Source organism: Notamacropus eugenii, chromosome 5 (assembly GCF_028372415.1).
Source record: "Notamacropus eugenii isolate mMacEug1 chromosome 5, mMacEug1.pri_v2, whole genome shotgun sequence".
Lineage (NCBI taxonomy): Eukaryota > Metazoa > Chordata > Mammalia > Diprotodontia > Macropodidae > Notamacropus > Notamacropus eugenii.
The window spans coordinates 223,279,104-223,296,852 of NC_092876.1; the positions used below are offsets into that span (position 1 = coordinate 223,279,104).

At 36.9% G+C, this 17,749-nt stretch overlaps 1 long non-coding RNA gene across 1 annotated transcript in view; it reads right to left on the bottom strand.

The window, feature by feature from the left end:
- Positions 1-17,749, bottom strand: part of LOC140505793 (uncharacterized) — a 265,621-nt gene that overhangs the window by 19,174 nt on the left and 228,698 nt on the right. Inside the window, exon 2 of the long non-coding RNA XR_011967667.1 lies at positions 1,468-1,551. This is a non-coding gene — a long non-coding RNA (uncharacterized lncRNA). The remainder of the gene's footprint in view (positions 1-1,467; positions 1,552-17,749) is intronic.

Consider the following 17,749-nt stretch of genomic DNA (forward strand, 5'->3'; position numbering starts at 1 on the left):
GACTCAGAATTAGACCAGTAGATCATAGTTACTTTCCCCAGCCTTCTTTTGAGATGCCTTTCATATTGTCAAATCCCACCATGTAATTATATATTTTATGGCACAGTCATTCACCTACAGATGTGGTAGTAAAACCCACCACTAAAAAAAAGGCACTTAAACTATGATCCTATGTCCTTTGAATAGTGTGATAGAAAGAAAATGGTTCTTTCTTAACTTTTCTTTGGATGAAAAAGGAGGTAGAGGACAGAGAATTTGGAACTAATGAATGTTATTTAAAAAAAAAAAAGAGAATATGTTACTAGAAGTCAGGGGATTATGTTAGAACTAGTCCTGGCTCCCTCATTGATTCACTGTACGAGATGTAGCTAGGTGACTCAATGGATAGAATGGCAGGACTGAAGGAAGGAAGACTGATTTTTCTGAGTTCAAATCCAGCCTCAGATACTTATGAGCTGTGTGATCCTGGGCAAGTCATTTAACTCCACTAGGTTTAGTTTTCTTATCTATAAAATGATCTAGATAAGAAAATAGTAAACTGTCCCAGTATCTTTGTCAAGGAAAATCTCAAAAAGGCTCAGGAAGAGTAGGACAAAAAGGACTAAAATAGCATGATATGAGCATAGATCTTTTTGGCTCAGCTTCCTCATTTAAAATTTGAAAAACACCCTGTTCCCTGCCTCCTTTACAATGGTATGATGCTGTAATGAGTTTAAGTTCATAAAAGTTTTTTTTTTTCAAAAAGTATAGTAAAAGCTACTACATTCATATGTATATGAGACATAAGTTTTGGATTTTTTTTCCAATCTTAGTAAACCACCCTATCTTATCTAGTACTTTTCATAGCCAAAGGTACACAATATGGCATTTGTGAATCAGTGGCAATAGAATAAAACGTTTAAGTACATGAAGCTAATTGACCTTTCCAGATTTAAACTATGACCTTAACAGAACTATGCTAACTTGATCAGACATTTCAATAAGGACTTAACCAAGGCAAAGTACAAAGGAAAAATCAATTCTGATTTTTTCTAGTAACATGTTAGTGGTAGCATGAGGCACTGAAGAGCACACTGAACTCAGAGTGAAAAGACCTGGCTCCATATCTTATGTCCAATGGTTACCAGCTGTGTAAACACAAACCAGTTGCTTACCATTAGTAAACATGAATTATCTGCTCTAAATCCTAATATCCCCATTTTAAAAATTGGGATAAGAATATTTGCACCATTGATCTCATTGTTATTTTGAGAGGAAAGTGACATGTAAAGTTTAAATCGCTATATAAATATGAGATAATTATTATTTTAAGATAGCGATATGGTTGATTGATATGATTTTACATATCATGACTAATTAATAGCTTCCATAAATGAAGAAACCAAAACATGCAAAAATTCATCAAAAAAAGAGCCAACCAACAATGAAATATTTTTCATGGTTTCTGTGCAATCTACTTAAATGAACCTTGACATCCATTCAGGAAGTTCAGTTGGAAGTGAATTTGATCTTCCAAGATCAGTGTACTTTCATCTGGATTCACCATGCTCTCTGCAAAAACAAAAATAAAAAACAAAAAAAAATTATCAAAAAGATGAGTTATAGAGAGGTAGAAATAATTGAAGGAATACCTGAAAATTAATTTTTTGTTTAATGGCAAGTTCAGTGTCTTGCTACTGACATCAATAAAAATTAAAACAAAATTGTGACACTCCTAAAACATGTGCCATACCTAAATATATAAGCATGACAGTGAATTACTTCACCAAATTGACTATTTTTTGCCCACAAAACATATTGCTATAGGTTTGTCTGGGTATATATGCATACATATACATACATATGTGCATATATATATACATCAATGCATATGTGAATATGTATGTATGTGCGTACGTATGCTCTCTTCCCTCCTCAGAATTTACAGAAAAGTTGATATTCCAATTGGAGGTTACTTTTGGCAGTCATCTTCCTCTGTTTGGCAAGCAAGTCAAATATTTGCATACTATGGTGCTTTATATGCTCATTTTGCCTTTATTGTAGAAATTGATTTATATTAGTATAACTACCAAATGAAACCATGGTAAGTGCTATTGATATTATTTCTATGATCCACTTGCCATGTTTTAAGGTTTAATACCTTGTTTAAATAATTTAGGTGAAATCTCAGTTGTAGGTCATATCTTTTTCTTCTTCTTATTGTTTCTTCTTGTTGATCATAAATCCGAATTTTAGCTCTGATGGGTCTATGGTTGACTGAACCATCAAAGCTCCATTCTGCATGAATTAGAAGTCATTTTCTGTCTGTTAAAATTAAGTCAATTTCTGTCTTTGTGATATCATTTGGTACTTGCCATGTTAAGTACCTACCAATTCTTTTTTTTTCTTTTTTTGAAGAAAAATGATATAGAATCAATGAGTGAATAGTTATTAAATGCCTGTCATGTGCCAGACATGAGCCTTCTGGGTAATTTACAAGCCACTAGTATCTTATTTCTTTCTCCTGAACTATAGTGCCACATATTTTTTCCATCATTTTCCCACTTTTTAAATGAAGTCACCAATCATAAGAATGCATTTTAGTTTGATTTGGAGGCTTTTATCAGCTTCAAAAAATTACCTTTTATTCTCAGCAATAGAAATTGGTGCTTGGGCTCTGATTATTTCCATGGTGGTATTTATGTAAATACTTGTCATTAGAATGGTAATAGTTGATGATCAAAGATCACATGAAATAATATTTCTTATAGGTTTTGGATTTTTATAAATAAATCCACTTTGCAGACTACTTTTTTTTTTTACCTCCAATAAGTACCTTTGAGTCATTTCTTAATCCCCAACCACATCCCCACTTCATTATTATTACAGAGGGAAATACTATCTTCCCAGTTCCTCAAGCTCACAACCAAAGGGTCGTCCTGAACTCCTCACTATCTCTCACTGCCCGCCCCATCCCCCGCAAACCCAAACTAGGGCCAAATCCCATTGATTTAATTCTATAACATCTCTCCTATTTGCTACCTTGTCTCCTCTAACATTGTCACCATCCAAGTGTAGACTCTTGCCCTCTAACTCTTAGGCTATTACAATACTCTGCTGATGGTCTGCCTGATTCAAATCTCTTCACGCTACAATCCATCATCCATTCAACCACCAAAGTGATTTTCTTAAAGCTTAGATCTGATTGTGTCACTTCCCTTCTCAGTAAACTACCATGACTGGCTACTTAATACCTCAAGGAACAAATGCAAAATACTCTGTTTGGCATTCAAGTCCTTCATAACCTAGCCCTCTCATACCTTCCCAGTTTTTTTACACCTTACTAACCACTACATCTTTTCAATCTAGTGACACTGGACTCCTAGCTGTTCCTCAAACAAGACACTACTCTCAGTTCTGGTCATTTTCTCTTGTTTTCTCCCACAGCTAGAATGTTCTCCCTCCTTAATTCTGCCTATTAATTTCCGTGGTTTCTCTTAAGTTTCCAAGAAAATGCCACATTCTAACCTTCCAACACAAACTTTCCCAACCACTCTTAATCCTAGTGACTGTTAATAATTTCCTATTTATTCTCTATATAACTTGCTTTATATATATTTGCATGCTGTTTCCTCCATTAGGTTGTAAGCTTCTAGAGGGCAGGGATTATTTTTTGCTTTTGTGTGTCCCCAGAAATTAGTACAATGCATGACCCATTGTAGATGCTCAATAAATATTGATTGATTGAACGATAATTAATCTTTCTGCTTATCTATAATTCCCTTCTTTCTAATTTTGTTTATACCAAGAATGTCAACATTGATATGTTTCAACTTCTCCAGTGGTATGTCAACCTATTGGTCATTAAACAAGGATTTCACATTTAGAGCACCAATAGTCAAAAATTAAAGTCAGATGATGGTCTAAGAACTGTTTGATTCTTAGTATCATCTTCTCTCTTTCCTGCCACTCCCTTACTATCACTACAGAAGCAATAAGAGGTGATATAATACTGAGGACCATTTAAGGAGGGAAGTCTTAAACCTTAATAAAGAAAGGTGGCTGAGAACTCTAATATGGATTACATATGCCTCCTCTCTCATTCGTAGAATATATTCATGAAGATCATTTATATATGAAATGAAAGAGAATTCAAAGTATTACTAGCAATCAAGCAGTCATTTGCAAGCAATACTCAAAAAACAAAGTCCACCTCTTTGTCACCTCATAATTGACTGAAAGATGGGTTCAATTATAAAAAGTATTCAATTTGATAGAACAAAACTCTGATTATATCTATCTCTTTGTCATATCGTTCAGGATTCCTGGGAAAAACTAATAGCAGAGGGGGCAGAGCCAAGATGGCAGAGTAATAGCATGGACTTGCTAGTGTTCTCCTCTTAAACCCAGTCAAATACCTATAAAACATGACTCTCAACAAATTCTGGAGCTGCAGAAACCACAAAATGATGGAGTGAAGCAAATCTCCATTACAAGACAAACTGGAAAGTTGCCAAGAAGTATCTATCATGCCATGCTAGGAACAGAGCACAGTCCAGTGTGGGCCAAACTAACACAGATAGGACCTAAACAGGCCTTGAGAGGACTGTATCTCGGGCACTTGTGGCAATTTCCAGCCTTCATGACCCTCAAATGCCAAGGATAAATTGGAAGATCAGTGGAAAAAACTTGTGGGACCTGTGTGAACCCCAGGGCAGTGGAGGGGGTAGAAGAGCCTGCAGAGGAGGAGCCTGTGGCAGCAGCAGCAGGCACAGCAGCTGGGGCAGGGGCAGTAACAGTGGTAGCAACTGTTTTGGGAGCTCTAGGCCCACAGATTGTGTTGGCAGTGGGGAATCAAGCAGCTGAAAGTATATTTGGAAGAATCTACCAATCACCTACTGAAAGTAATCCAAAAAGGAAAACTCCTAGGAATATTGTAGTCAAATTCCAGAACTCCCATGTCAAGTAGAAAACACTGCAAGCAGTCAGAAAGAAACAATTTGACTATTATGGAAATACAATCAGGATAACAAAAGATCTAGCAGCTTCCACATTAAGGAATCACAGGGCTTCGACTATGACATTCCAGAGGTCAAATCTACCCAGCCAAACTGAGTATAATACTTGAGGGAGAACAATGGTCATTCAATGAAATAGAGGACTTTAAAGCATTCTTGTTGAGAAGATCAGAGTTCAATAGAAAATTTGACTTTCAAACACAAGAATCAAGAGAAGCATGAAAAGGTAAGAAAGTATTTAAAAGGTAAATAAGAAGGAAAGAGATATCATAAGGAACTTACCAAAGCTGAACTGTTTACATTCCTACATGGAAAGATCATATTTGTAACTCTTGAGACTTTTCTCAGTATTAGGGTAGTTGGATGGATTATATACATATAGACAGAGGGCACAGGGTGTGTTGAATAGGTAGGGATGACAACTGAAAAAAAAATTAAGGAGTGAGAGAGGAATATATTGGGAGGAGAAAGGGAGAAAGAGAATGAGGCAAATTGTATCACAAAAAAGAGGCAATAAAAAGTTTTTCCAATGGAGGGGAAGAGGGGAAGGTGAGAAGGAAAGAGTGAACCTTACTCTCATTGCATTTGGTTTAAGGAGGTAATAACATGCACACTCAATTTGGTATAAAAATCTATCTTTAGTATGAAAATCTATCTTACACTACAGGAAAGTAGAGGGGAAGGGGATAAATGGGGGAAAAGGGGGATGATAGAAGGGAGGACAAACGGGAGGAGGGAGTAATTAGAAGTAAACACTTTTAAGGAGGGATAGGGTCAAAAGAGAGAATAGAATAAATGGAGGGGCAGGATAGGATGGAGGGAATTATAGTTAGTCTTTCACAATATGATTGTTATGGAAGTGTCTTGCATAACCTCACATGTATAACCTATATTGAATTGCTTGCCTTCTCAGTGAGGTTGGGTGGGGAGGGAAAAAGGGAGAGTAGTTGAAACTCAAAACTTTAAAAATGAATGTTAAAGTTTGTTTTTACATGCAACTGGGAAATAAGACATACAGGCAATGGGGTAAAGAAATCTTTCTCACCCTACAAGAAAATAGAGAGGATAGGGATAAGAGAAGGGAGGAATGTGATAGAAGGGAGGGCAGATTGGGGGAAGTGGTAATCAGAATGCATGCTGTATTAGGGTGAGCCGAGGGGAGAGATGGGGAGAAAATTTGAAACGCAAAATCTTATGAAAGAGTCTGTTAAAAACTAAAAATAAATATTTTTTAAAAATCAGGGAAAAAAATTAATAAACAGGAAAAAAAAGTCACAACTCAAAAAAAAGTAACAACAAAAAGTACTCTGTTCAGTGATCCTCTAATAATCAAGATCCAGAAAGACTTAAAACTTTTGCTTCCCCAAAGTATTCTCTGCTATGATAGAGGAAATCTAGGGCAGAATCCAGAAAAGATTCCATGTATGTGGTGAAGTTCTCCAGATGCTTCTGTTTGTGGATGACATTATGTTTATTCCATCAAACTCCAAGATATTGCAGAACCTCCTGGAAGAGGTTTGTAATCACTCATTGGAATTTGGCCTGTTTATTCACACAAGAAAAACCAAATGGATGAAGAATGTCTATTGCCTAGATTTCAACATGCAGCTGAAAGGACCTCCAACAAAGCCTGTTCAATATTATGTATATCAAGGACAAACAATACAGATAGGCAGTGAACTGTGCCCAGAGTTATAAAGGAAGAGTCAAGTGAGCTAGATTGCTTTCAGAAAACTGCAAAATAGCTTAACTGGCCTGGCATTTCCTTTACAATCAAAGGCTAATCTTTTCAATACGAACATTTTACCAGTTTTTCTGTATGGCAGGAAGACATGGAGCACCATCGCCTTTAAAGAACTAAAGATGAGTATCACACTGAGGGAAACAGAAAGGTGAATTGTGGGTCTGAGCAGGCTGAAACCAATAATGAAAGAGGAACTCCACAGAACAGAAATAATGGATGTCATCAAGGAATTGGATGATAGAAAGAAAAGATGGGTTGGTGAGACCAAAGGATGAGGGGTGATTAGACTAATTCCACTGGACACTGAAATGCCAGGAGAAAGCAATGTAGGCACATTATAGTGGTTCCACCATACAAACTTTCAGGAGGAGATGAATGAAAGTTGCACTGGGATAGGCAGGCCTGGATGGATTGTAATTTATATTATTAGAGGGAATTCTGAAATTGATGAGGTCACTAATTCATTTGATATTTTTATTAATTATGGATGATTTAAAGGAGATCATAAATGATAAGGTATAGAATGCTTGCAGTTTGTACTGGATGAGGCAGTACCCATAATGAGGGGAATAATTGATCCATCTAAATATTATTCTATCATCACATGTACAAATTGTATTCTTTTCTATAATTATAACATTTTGTTCACCTATGACATATTCAAAAGCATTTTTGTTCACAATTTAACCAATGAGCTACATTTTTTAAGAACCAATCATTTGGCAAAAAACTTAATTCCAATTTTATATTTCCTACTAGATTCTTTGTTATCTTATCTTTTACTTAAACTTTAAGTAACTCATGAATTTTGTGAGGTGAAACCCAGTTGTTTCCAGTTGTTTCTTATGCCTTGGGTCTTTAACTTTAATAAAATTACTTGTTCCCAAGGTTATTACTTTATATTTTCATATTTACAATACATAGTATCATATTTATGACCTCTCACTAGAAATGAAATATGGCATTAGAGTCATGAAATTAGAAATCTTCATAAAATTTCTGTGTGCAGGTTTAATTGGATCACAAAATTTGGGGCCTTTTATAATTGAAACTGGATATTGTTTATAGGTAGCACAGTGCAGAGACTAAGATACAGGATAAGACTTGTGTTCTAATAATCCCAGTTCTGTGCCAAAGAACTCTGAGGCTTTGGGCAATTTGTTTCATCTCTTTGGGACTGAAGTTCTACATCTGTAAAATGAATGGGTTGAACTAGACAGTTTCCAAGATACTTTCCAGCTTTAATATTTTACTACCTTCCAATTCTAATGTTTTATTATTCTAAGTATTCTGGCAAACTATGTGTGATCGTATAAAAAGTGTGAAAAAGGAAAGCCTCTTTCTCACTTTAATAAGTCATACCTGCATATGAAACACTAGGAATGTGGTTAGTTAGGTACAGAGAGAAGGACCTTGTTTAACTAGTCTGAGCGCCTATTTTCTTCATTCATTCTTCTACTAGGAGAAGCGAATACCAAATCATAAAGTTATTAATATCTGTTGGCCAAATAAACCTAAATTGGCTTTTAGCCCTGTCTTCTGAAATTAATAATTGGGAAAGCTAGGTAATCCTCACTGTAAAGTAGAATGAAATCTCAGAAAGCTAGGTCTGCTCCTCTCTTCCAACCCCCAGGACTAAAGAAAAGGCTAAGTCTAAGAGCATTAGCTATTAGCACCCTATTCTTGGTTTTAAAGAACCTGAGCCTTCTGGAGGGATGAAAGACCTCAGTGGTCAAGATTTAGAGGTCAAGACAACAAAGGATTTTAGTGGTCTTAGCAAAAGGGTTTTCTGCCGTTATCTAATGCAGCACGCATTTTGGCCATATATTTTCCTTAAATGTACCCTACTCACATATCTTACCTACGAAACACACGTGGATGGAACTTTGGAGTTGAAGTTGGGAAGACCTGAGTTTGAATGCACTTACTAGCTATTTGACCATGGGCAGGTCACTTTATGCCTTAAACCAAAATTTCATCCTCTGTTAAATGGGGCTAATCAAAATAGCACCAAAGTTTACAAGTTATTTTGTGAAGATCAAAGGGGATAACATATTTAAAGTACCTTACTAACTTAAAAGCACTCTTCCTAGTGACACTAAATATATTTGTGGGGTGCATGGGGTGTTCCGGTAGGACTAACATCTCTGGCATGAGGGCTGCTAAAGCCTTTTCAGGGCTGCTCATCCACCTTTGGTGTCCACCTGATTCACCCAGCTCTCACCTGTGGCTACAAGAAACTGTAACACGCACAGGGGTCACACCCGGGCAAAACTGTCTTGGCAGACAGGCTGAAAGTAGTGCACAAAGGCCTCAAACCTGTTGTGGCATGTGAAGACTTTCCCTGGTAGAAATGCACAGATGAGGACAATTTGTTCCAGTGGTCATGAAGGTGACCGAATGCTTAGAAGAAATGCTTAGATCTTCCTCAGGTATTGAAAATGCCAAGGTCATCTATTACATCCTGGGCCATCACCAGTCTTCTTGACTTTCAGCCTACGGCTGGAATTTGATGACTCTGAACAGAGAGTGAGGCTTATGAATTTGTGCAGCTCCGTCTCATATCCAATTCACTATCAAGACATCCCCAGTGATGTCACTGATCCTCTTTGAAAACAAAGGACAAACAATAACAATATTTGTAGGAGAGTGCTCCCTAGTCTTACACACAAATCATTTTGTTGCTACTTTTCTTACAGTGACATTCTATTGAACTCCTCTGCTTTAAGCTAATTTGCATTTAAATATTAAAGGCAAACACATCGCTGTAGGGGATTGAACCTGGGGTGACTATCTGCTGAGGAATCTAGTCCTATGACTAAGGGTGGTTACCCTAGCACAACCCCTCCCTTTTTAATGTCAACATTGCCAATATACATGAGACTATATACTGGATTTGAAAATTGGTAGAAGGCATCTTGACCACTTATGAAGCTCCCATATATTTCAAAAACCAGAGAAAAATGTCAAATGCACAATCAGTAAAGCAATCTAAGAAGTTTTTATACCTTTTGGTCAATGTCTTAGCAAGTATTTTGCCCTGTGATGGTATAGGCTGCATGTCATCCTTCCTTTTCATTAGGAGGTAACTGTAATGAAAATGGAGTTGTGCAGCTGCCTTTCCTTGAGTTTACCTTTCAATGAATGCCAATTTACAGTCTAATTGATTACTCCAGAAACTTTCTAAATATCAATAGCACCTAGAAAGGTTAAGCTCGGGTCTCTGAGTAACTGGACATACACTTTTTATTGATAATGCCCTCAATAATGAAACTGTTTTGAGTGTGAAATACATCAAACATGTTTGTTTCCTAACTGCTTTATTGCCCTGTAAGCAAAATATATGTATATATAGCCAATGAAGCTAACTGGCTTTGGATTTATTGCTTTATCACCTAAACTGTGACCTAAACTATTGGTATTATAGAAAGTGATAGCATGACACCAGGATAAGACTGTTGTAGAACTATGCCTAAGCACTCAGAATAAGGGAACCAGTATTTTAAAAGTATCAGGATATAGTTCAGACTAAATTTTCAATTAAAATCAATTTAACAAATATTTATTGTCTACTATAGGGAAAACTTTGGGCACTGCCAAAGGTATCAAGATGCATCTGGCTTAAGAAAACACGTTCTAGAAAGGAGAATAAAATAAGTACACAGGTAACTGTAATGAGGGGTGCCATAAGAGAGGCGAATATGGTTTTGGGAATTTAAAGAAAGAAGGCAGATGAGATGGAGGAGGGCAATAAGTAAAGGTTCGTTTAGAATGTGTTATTTCAAGTAATATTAGAAAGTGAGGCAACATTAATTGGGGGGAGGGTGAGGAACTACGCTACACTTGAAGACAGTTTAAGTCCTATCCCTGCTGCTTGTATGACTGTCAAGTCATAAGCTCTCTGGGACCATTTCTTCAGTCATAATGGAGATCAAATGGAATGATCTGCATATTTTCTCTAGCTCTAAATTATAAGATCCTAATTAAAGATGAGAAAATTCCAGAAGGTGCCAATATGGCAGGAAACTCATTCTAAACAAAAGGAATATAAGGAAGGGTTATGAAGTTGGCAAAATTGGAGCATGTTTATGGCACAACAAGGCTTCCAGGTAGCCTGGAATTTAGAATATGCTTTAGAGGGTAATGGGAGAAAAGAACATGAAAGTTCTTTGAGGATTTTTGAACAAGGGAGTGATATGAACAGAGCTGTGCTTTAGCTCAGTATTACAAAGGACAGATGTCAGGACCCCTACAATTCCTGATTTCAGGCAGCTCAATATTTCATATTCTCCTTTGGAATTCCCACACAGGCCAGCTTACTTACAGGGTGTGGTACAGGTAAAGCTAGAAGGCAGGTTGCTTCATAGCAGTTCTGCTAGAAGCTGACAGAAGCATTACTCCCAACTGTGTTTGACCCAGCTTCTTTGAATCATTTCTTTGCCGTGATAGAAACATTTTCACTTCATCAAAAACAGGTCATGCCAAACTGACCTCATTTCCTTTTTTGACAGGGTTACTAGACTGGTATATTGGGGAAATGGTGGAGACATAGCTCATCTAGATTCCAGGGAAGCATTTGACAAAGAGACTTTCATGCAACATGGAGAAGATGGAGAGATATGAGTAAATCAATAATGAAGGCATATGAATGCAGAACTGATTAAAGGATGAGACTCAAAATCACTTGATGTCAACTTGGAATGGAGATGCCTAATGCGGTAACACAGAGATTGATCCTTGACCCTTGACTGTTTTATATTTATACCAATGACAGCAAAAATCTAACAAATATTTCAATACATGTCATTTGGAAAAATGATTACACCTATTCTCTTAGACCCAAAATGAGTAATAGCAGATCGAAGGTGTAGAGAGGTAGATTTTGTCATTATGTCCAGAAAAAAATTACAAAAGTGGAATTGGCTGCCTAAGGAAATAATGGGCCTCCCCTCAGTGGGGATCTTCAAGAAGAGTCTGGAGGACCAAATGTTAAGAGAACAGGAGAGGGATTCTTGCTCAACAACAGGCTGCACTAGATGGCCTCTGAAGTCCCTTTAGATTCTAGGATTCTGGGATAAGTGATAAGCCCCAGTACGATATCCCTTTTCTCTATGCTGTAAGATTCACATTTTGAGTTCCAGCTTCCCTATACTAACCTTCCTTTATAATTGTAAATAGTTTTGTCTCTTAGTCAATCAAATCTCCTTCAGCTGAAAACTAAGGTTCCTACTCTGAGCTTGCAAATGAAATGACAGTTAGGTATAATTTCTATCATTCTCTGCCCAGCCTTGTTCCCTAGATAAGTGTTCACGGAGCTAAAAACACTTATTCCACATCATCTATGGAACATCTATCAATGCATTAATGACTTAATCAATAGCAACTTAGACCACATTCTAATCACCGAGATAAAGGTAAAAAAAAGGCTTCATCTACTATTTTTTCATTGTTCTTTTCCAATTTTTTGAGTATAGGCCTCCACTTTGGAAAATACCAGTCAATGACATGAACACCATTCTTTTCTCCTTATCAAGGAATGAGCACACATCTGGGCATTATTCTTTTTTTTCTCCTGTGTGTATAAAAAACCCCGAGCATTTCATAAATTATTATTGTGTAGCAACATCTAAGACAGTAGTATGCTTGTAAGGCTGCTTGCTGTTGCTGTTGCTTTAGGATGACTATTTATAAAATTTACTGAATGCCAACAAAGGAGATTTCATTTTCAATAATTTCTTTCAATTCAGGAGTAGACAAAATTATTATTCCTATGAGCATTACTTAATTTGGTAAGAAACAAAAAAAAAAAGGAAAACTGGAAAAAGAAAACATGTTTATTGCCTATTCAATGATACTAGTGAATCTTTATGGAAGCATTTTCTCTTAATATATATTTTTTAATATTTCTGTGCCTTCTTTCTCTCCTTATGAAAGCCAAAGGACTCTGATGTGAGGGTGACCCTCCATCGTGTGTGAGGGATTTTATATTGACTTGTCAGAGGTAGATGAATTGTATGCTCTATAAATTCTACAGTAATTGTGTCTATTCTGTAATTCTGCTTTAGTATGGCAGTTAACTGTAAAATTACTGAAAAGTAAAACAATGCAGGTCAAAAGTATTAAACTGTCGTGGCCATCAAGACCAAGTAATAGCAAGGAAGTATTAGCAGAAACCAATACTTAGCTGCTGAATGCATATACATAATACAACCATCATTTTTTTCTGGGCATCAGAGTCAAGACATACAGGCTTGAGCACCAATTCCGGCACTTGCTAGCTGTGGGATCACAAGCAAGTTACTCATCTCTCAGAAACAACTTACTTGGACCCTAGGCTTAGAAGTGGAAGAAACCATAGATGTTTTTCTAGGTTACAGTTTCTTAACCTAGGATTCATGGACCCCTTGATTGCAGGGGTCCATGAATTTGGATGTGTAAAAAATTCCTTTTTATTTCAATATAGTTAGTATTTTATTTTATGCATTTTAAAAACATTATTTCAACACTTAATAGCTGTATGACCCTGAGGAAGTTACTTAACCTTTTCTTGTTTCAATTTTCTCATCTATAATAATGAGGATAACAATTGTACCTATCTATCTAGGTTATTGTGAGATTAAAAGAAGACTATTTTGAGAGCACTTCATCAACCTTAAAAGGCTACATAAATACTATCTATGATAATGATGATGATTGTGATAGGCGGTCCATATACTTCACTAGACTATTCATGACACAAAAAAAGTTTAAGTTCTCCTTGCTATATTGTGAACTCATCCAATCATTCTGGAGAGCAATGTGGAACTATGCCCAAAGGGCTATAAAACTGCCTATGCATTGACCCAGTAGTATCACTTCTAGGTCTGTATCCCAAGGAGATCATAAAAATGGGGAAAGGACTCACATAGACAAAAATATTTATAGCAGCTTTTTTTTGTGGTGGCCAAGAATTGTAAATTGAGGGGATATTCATCAATTGGGGAATGGCCAAACAATTTGTGATATATGAATGTAATAGAATATTATTGTTCCTTAAGAAATGACGAGCAGACAGACTTCAGAAAAACCTGGAGAGACTTACATGAAATGATGCTGAATGAAGTGAGCAGAACCAGAAGAACATTGTACACAGTTACAGCAACATTGTGTGATGATTAACTCTGATAGACTTAGCTCTTATGGGCAGTCAGGATCTAAGACAGCTCCAAAAGATTGCTATGTACATCCAGAAAAAGAGCTATGGAGCCTCAATGCAAATTGAAGAATAGTATTTGCTCTCTCTCTCTCTCTCTCTCTCTCTCTCTCTCTCTCTCTCTCTCTCTCTCTGTCTCTCTCTCTCTCTGTCTCTCTCTCTCTGTCTCTGTCTCTCTCTCTCTCTCTCTCTCTCTCTCTCTCTCTCTCTCTCTCTCTCTCTCTCTCTCTCTCTCTCTCTCTCTCTCTCTTCTTATTTCTCCCACTGGTTCTAATTCTCCTTTATAACATGACTAATGTGAAAATATGTTTAATATGAATGTATAAGTAGAACCTATATCAGATTACATGCCATCTTGGGGAAGGAAAGAGGAGGGAGGAGAAAATTTAGAGCTCAAAATTTTGTGAAAGTGAATATTGAAAGCTAAAAATAAATAAATAAATGTCATCTGAAAAAATAACTCCTTGCTCTAGGAGCAACTACTTTATAAAGTTCCAGCAACAATTCCTTTATAACTCATTTATAAAAAGCAAGCTGACTTCATTGTTTTATGCTTGTGAAGCAGGGACAGTCTACTAGCACCATGCCAGGAAACTGAATCACTTCCATTTGAACTGTCTTAGGAAGATTCTGAGGATCACCTGGCAGGATAAGGTACCAGATACTGAAGTCCTTGCTCAAGATGAACTGCCAAGCATTCAAACTATGCTTCAGAGAGCACAATTCTGATGGGTTGGCCACATTGTTTGAATGCAACATGTACACTTGCCAAAAAGATTATTTTATGGAGAACTCGCATGGGGCAGGTGATCACATGGTAGTCAGAAGAAGCAATACATGGACACTCTCAAGGTCTCTCCCAAGAACTTTGGATTTGACTGTGCAACATGGGAGATACTGGCACAGGACTGCTCAGCATGGTGTGCCCACATCAGAAAGGGTGCTGTGCTCTCTGAGCAAAGCAGAATTGAGATAGCACAAAGTAAACATAGAATGTGCAAATTTGTGATATCCATCCCAAATATTAACACAAACTATCTGTGCCTAATCTCAGATAGACCATTCTGAGCTCATATTCTGAGTATTCTGAGCCATAGTCGGACACACTGAAATTTCACTTTACAAAGGTGATGTCATTTTGGTCTTCTTTGAAGACGAAGAACAACAACCAACCAACCAACCAACCATAAAAAGCAAACAGTCTTAGAGAAGTGAAGTGATTTGCTCAAGATCTCACAATGAGGAAGACACAGAGAAAAGATTCAAACTCAGATCCTGTGACTCCAAATCTACCATTCTTTCTATTCCACCACCTGCCTCTCTTCTCTCTCAGCTATTTATCATCCTCCCATTTGCCTCATTTGCAAAATAAGGATACAAATATTCAAAGTACCTACTTCATATTTTGAGAAAAGTTTGGGAAATTAAAAATACTATACTAATGAGTTATTGTTAGGATTATCAGGGCCTGGTGAATGAGAAGTGTACAAAACATCGCCATTAACAGAGAGTGGTCATGATGCATGTAATCAATCGTTACAGCCTTGCACAGATACTTCCCAGTCTGTGCTTCAGGAACATCAGAACTGCAAGAAAGAGTAGGGGAGAAAGAGGAGCAGCAGTGGGTTTTATCTTCTACCCTCCACTTTTTTTCTTGAATGAATTATTTTGAATTGAATAAACCTGGCCTCTTCTCAACCTAGGATCCCTATTGTGCTCAGTCATTGCAATCTAACCCAGGGAATACCCCTGCTTATCTAGAAGAACATGGGGAGGAAATGGGGTTAGAGCACAAAATATTTCTCCCCTCTCCAAGTTGCTGGGATGCTTTAATTTGACACATTATGGTCCCCTGAGTTTGGGTTACATGACCTTTGGAGATGCTTCTGACTTAAAACTTGTGGTCCTGGGTATAGAATGGAGAAAACAAAGTTATACATCAATTCTTGGTGGGGGGCTCAGGTCCTGAGGGTAGAAACTAGGAATTTTAACCAACTAGGAATTTTAGTTGATTTCAAGTTCAGTATAAGTCAAAAAGTACATATAACATGGTTGACCAAAACTCTAACGCAATCTTAAACTCCATTAAAAGAATTATATTGTCCATAGCAGGAGTACTGATAGACCCATTTTATTAGGATGTTCATCTTTAATCCTGTGTACCACATTTTAGAAGAGACATTAACAAAATGGAATTCAATCAAGGGATAGGCCATCAGAATGGTGAGAATATAGGAAAGTATGTCATATCATAAAATGTTGAAGGACTAGGAATATTTAGCCTGGAGAAGAAAAAGAATTGGATTGAAGGGGAAGGTTGAAAATAGCTATCTTTAAATATCTGAATTGTGGGACTCCAGAAGGGAAAACCAGGAGCAACCAGTGAAAGTTGCATTTAGACATTGCTGATTCACATAGAGAATAGAAGTATAAGACTTCGAAGGTTCTATGATTATAGTTGGCTAATAAATCTATCAGAGTCATCACAGAGTCATAACTGTTGGTACTATAACCCTTTTTTTCGATAAACTGCTTTGAACTATACTATCTTTTATGCACTGACTCATCCTAGTTATAATTTCATTGCTATGACTTCCCCCTTCCAACAACAAGAACAACAAAAAAATCTTTACCAGTAGTAGTTATCCTTTTCACCTTCATTTTCCTTTTTCTTAAATTAGGTGTAAGGACTTATGAAATAGCAAACCACCCATCAATTACACACTATAATTCTGTGAAGACCATGTGTTTTTGATTCATAGGACACAGTGAAAATCTGTACAGTGGGAATTAGAGCAGCATTTGGGGAGCCAATTTTGGATAGTGCTCCCTGCATGATGTTACTGTTATTAATGGGGGCTGTGAAGAACTCTTCTAAAATGAACAGCAGGACATTAAATTTCAATGGAAAGGGAACTCAAAGGCTTCATTTCAATTAATGCAGCTTTAGAACAGAAAGAGAGCTCTAACACACATAAAGGGTATTATAACCAAAACGTCTTTCTCTGGCCACTACTCCTCCCAATGGGTTCTCTCTCTTTTTAGAATAGAAGTTCCTTGAGGGCAAAGACTGTTTTGCTTTTGTATTTTTATTCCTAGTGCTTAGCTTGATATGTAATATCTAATATTTTTTTCGTGATGTATTTAATTCTGAGTCAATAGATGAAATTTAATTTCTTTAAAAATCATTTTAAATGAGTGAACATCATTTTGATACCAATATCCATGGTAGGTGTATCTCCTTACAGGAGTGGAATCACATATGAAGAATTAGGCAATAATTTAACACTAATTTCCCATAAAACTGCGTGAGTACCATACCATATAGACCCCCAGAATGGGAACCACAGACACAGGACTAGAGTCCCCATCCACCCAGAACCAGTTAGGTAGAATGTATATAGACTTAGTCCTCTAATAGCCTCTCTTTTTAAAGGAAAGACAGAATTCTTCACTGATTTCCCCTGTCCAGGTCTTGGATACTTTAGGTATCAAATGTGTGGGGCTGTACTATATATGGCCTTTGAGATACTTTTCAGGTCTAAATTTATGATCATACTAGACTTGGATAAACTACAGAAGCGTATGTTGAGGTGAATCTTCTAGTCTAGCACGGTTTTAATCTCAACCATCATTTAGTCAAGAATGTGACTACAGGTTTTATCGTGTCATTTTAGTCATGTCAGACTCTTCATGACCCCATTTGGGGTTTTCTTGGCAGAGGTACTGAAGTGGTCTGTCATTTCTTTCTCCCACTTATTTTACAGATGAGGAGCTCAGTGATCTATCTTCTGCACCACTTAGCTGCCACATGGC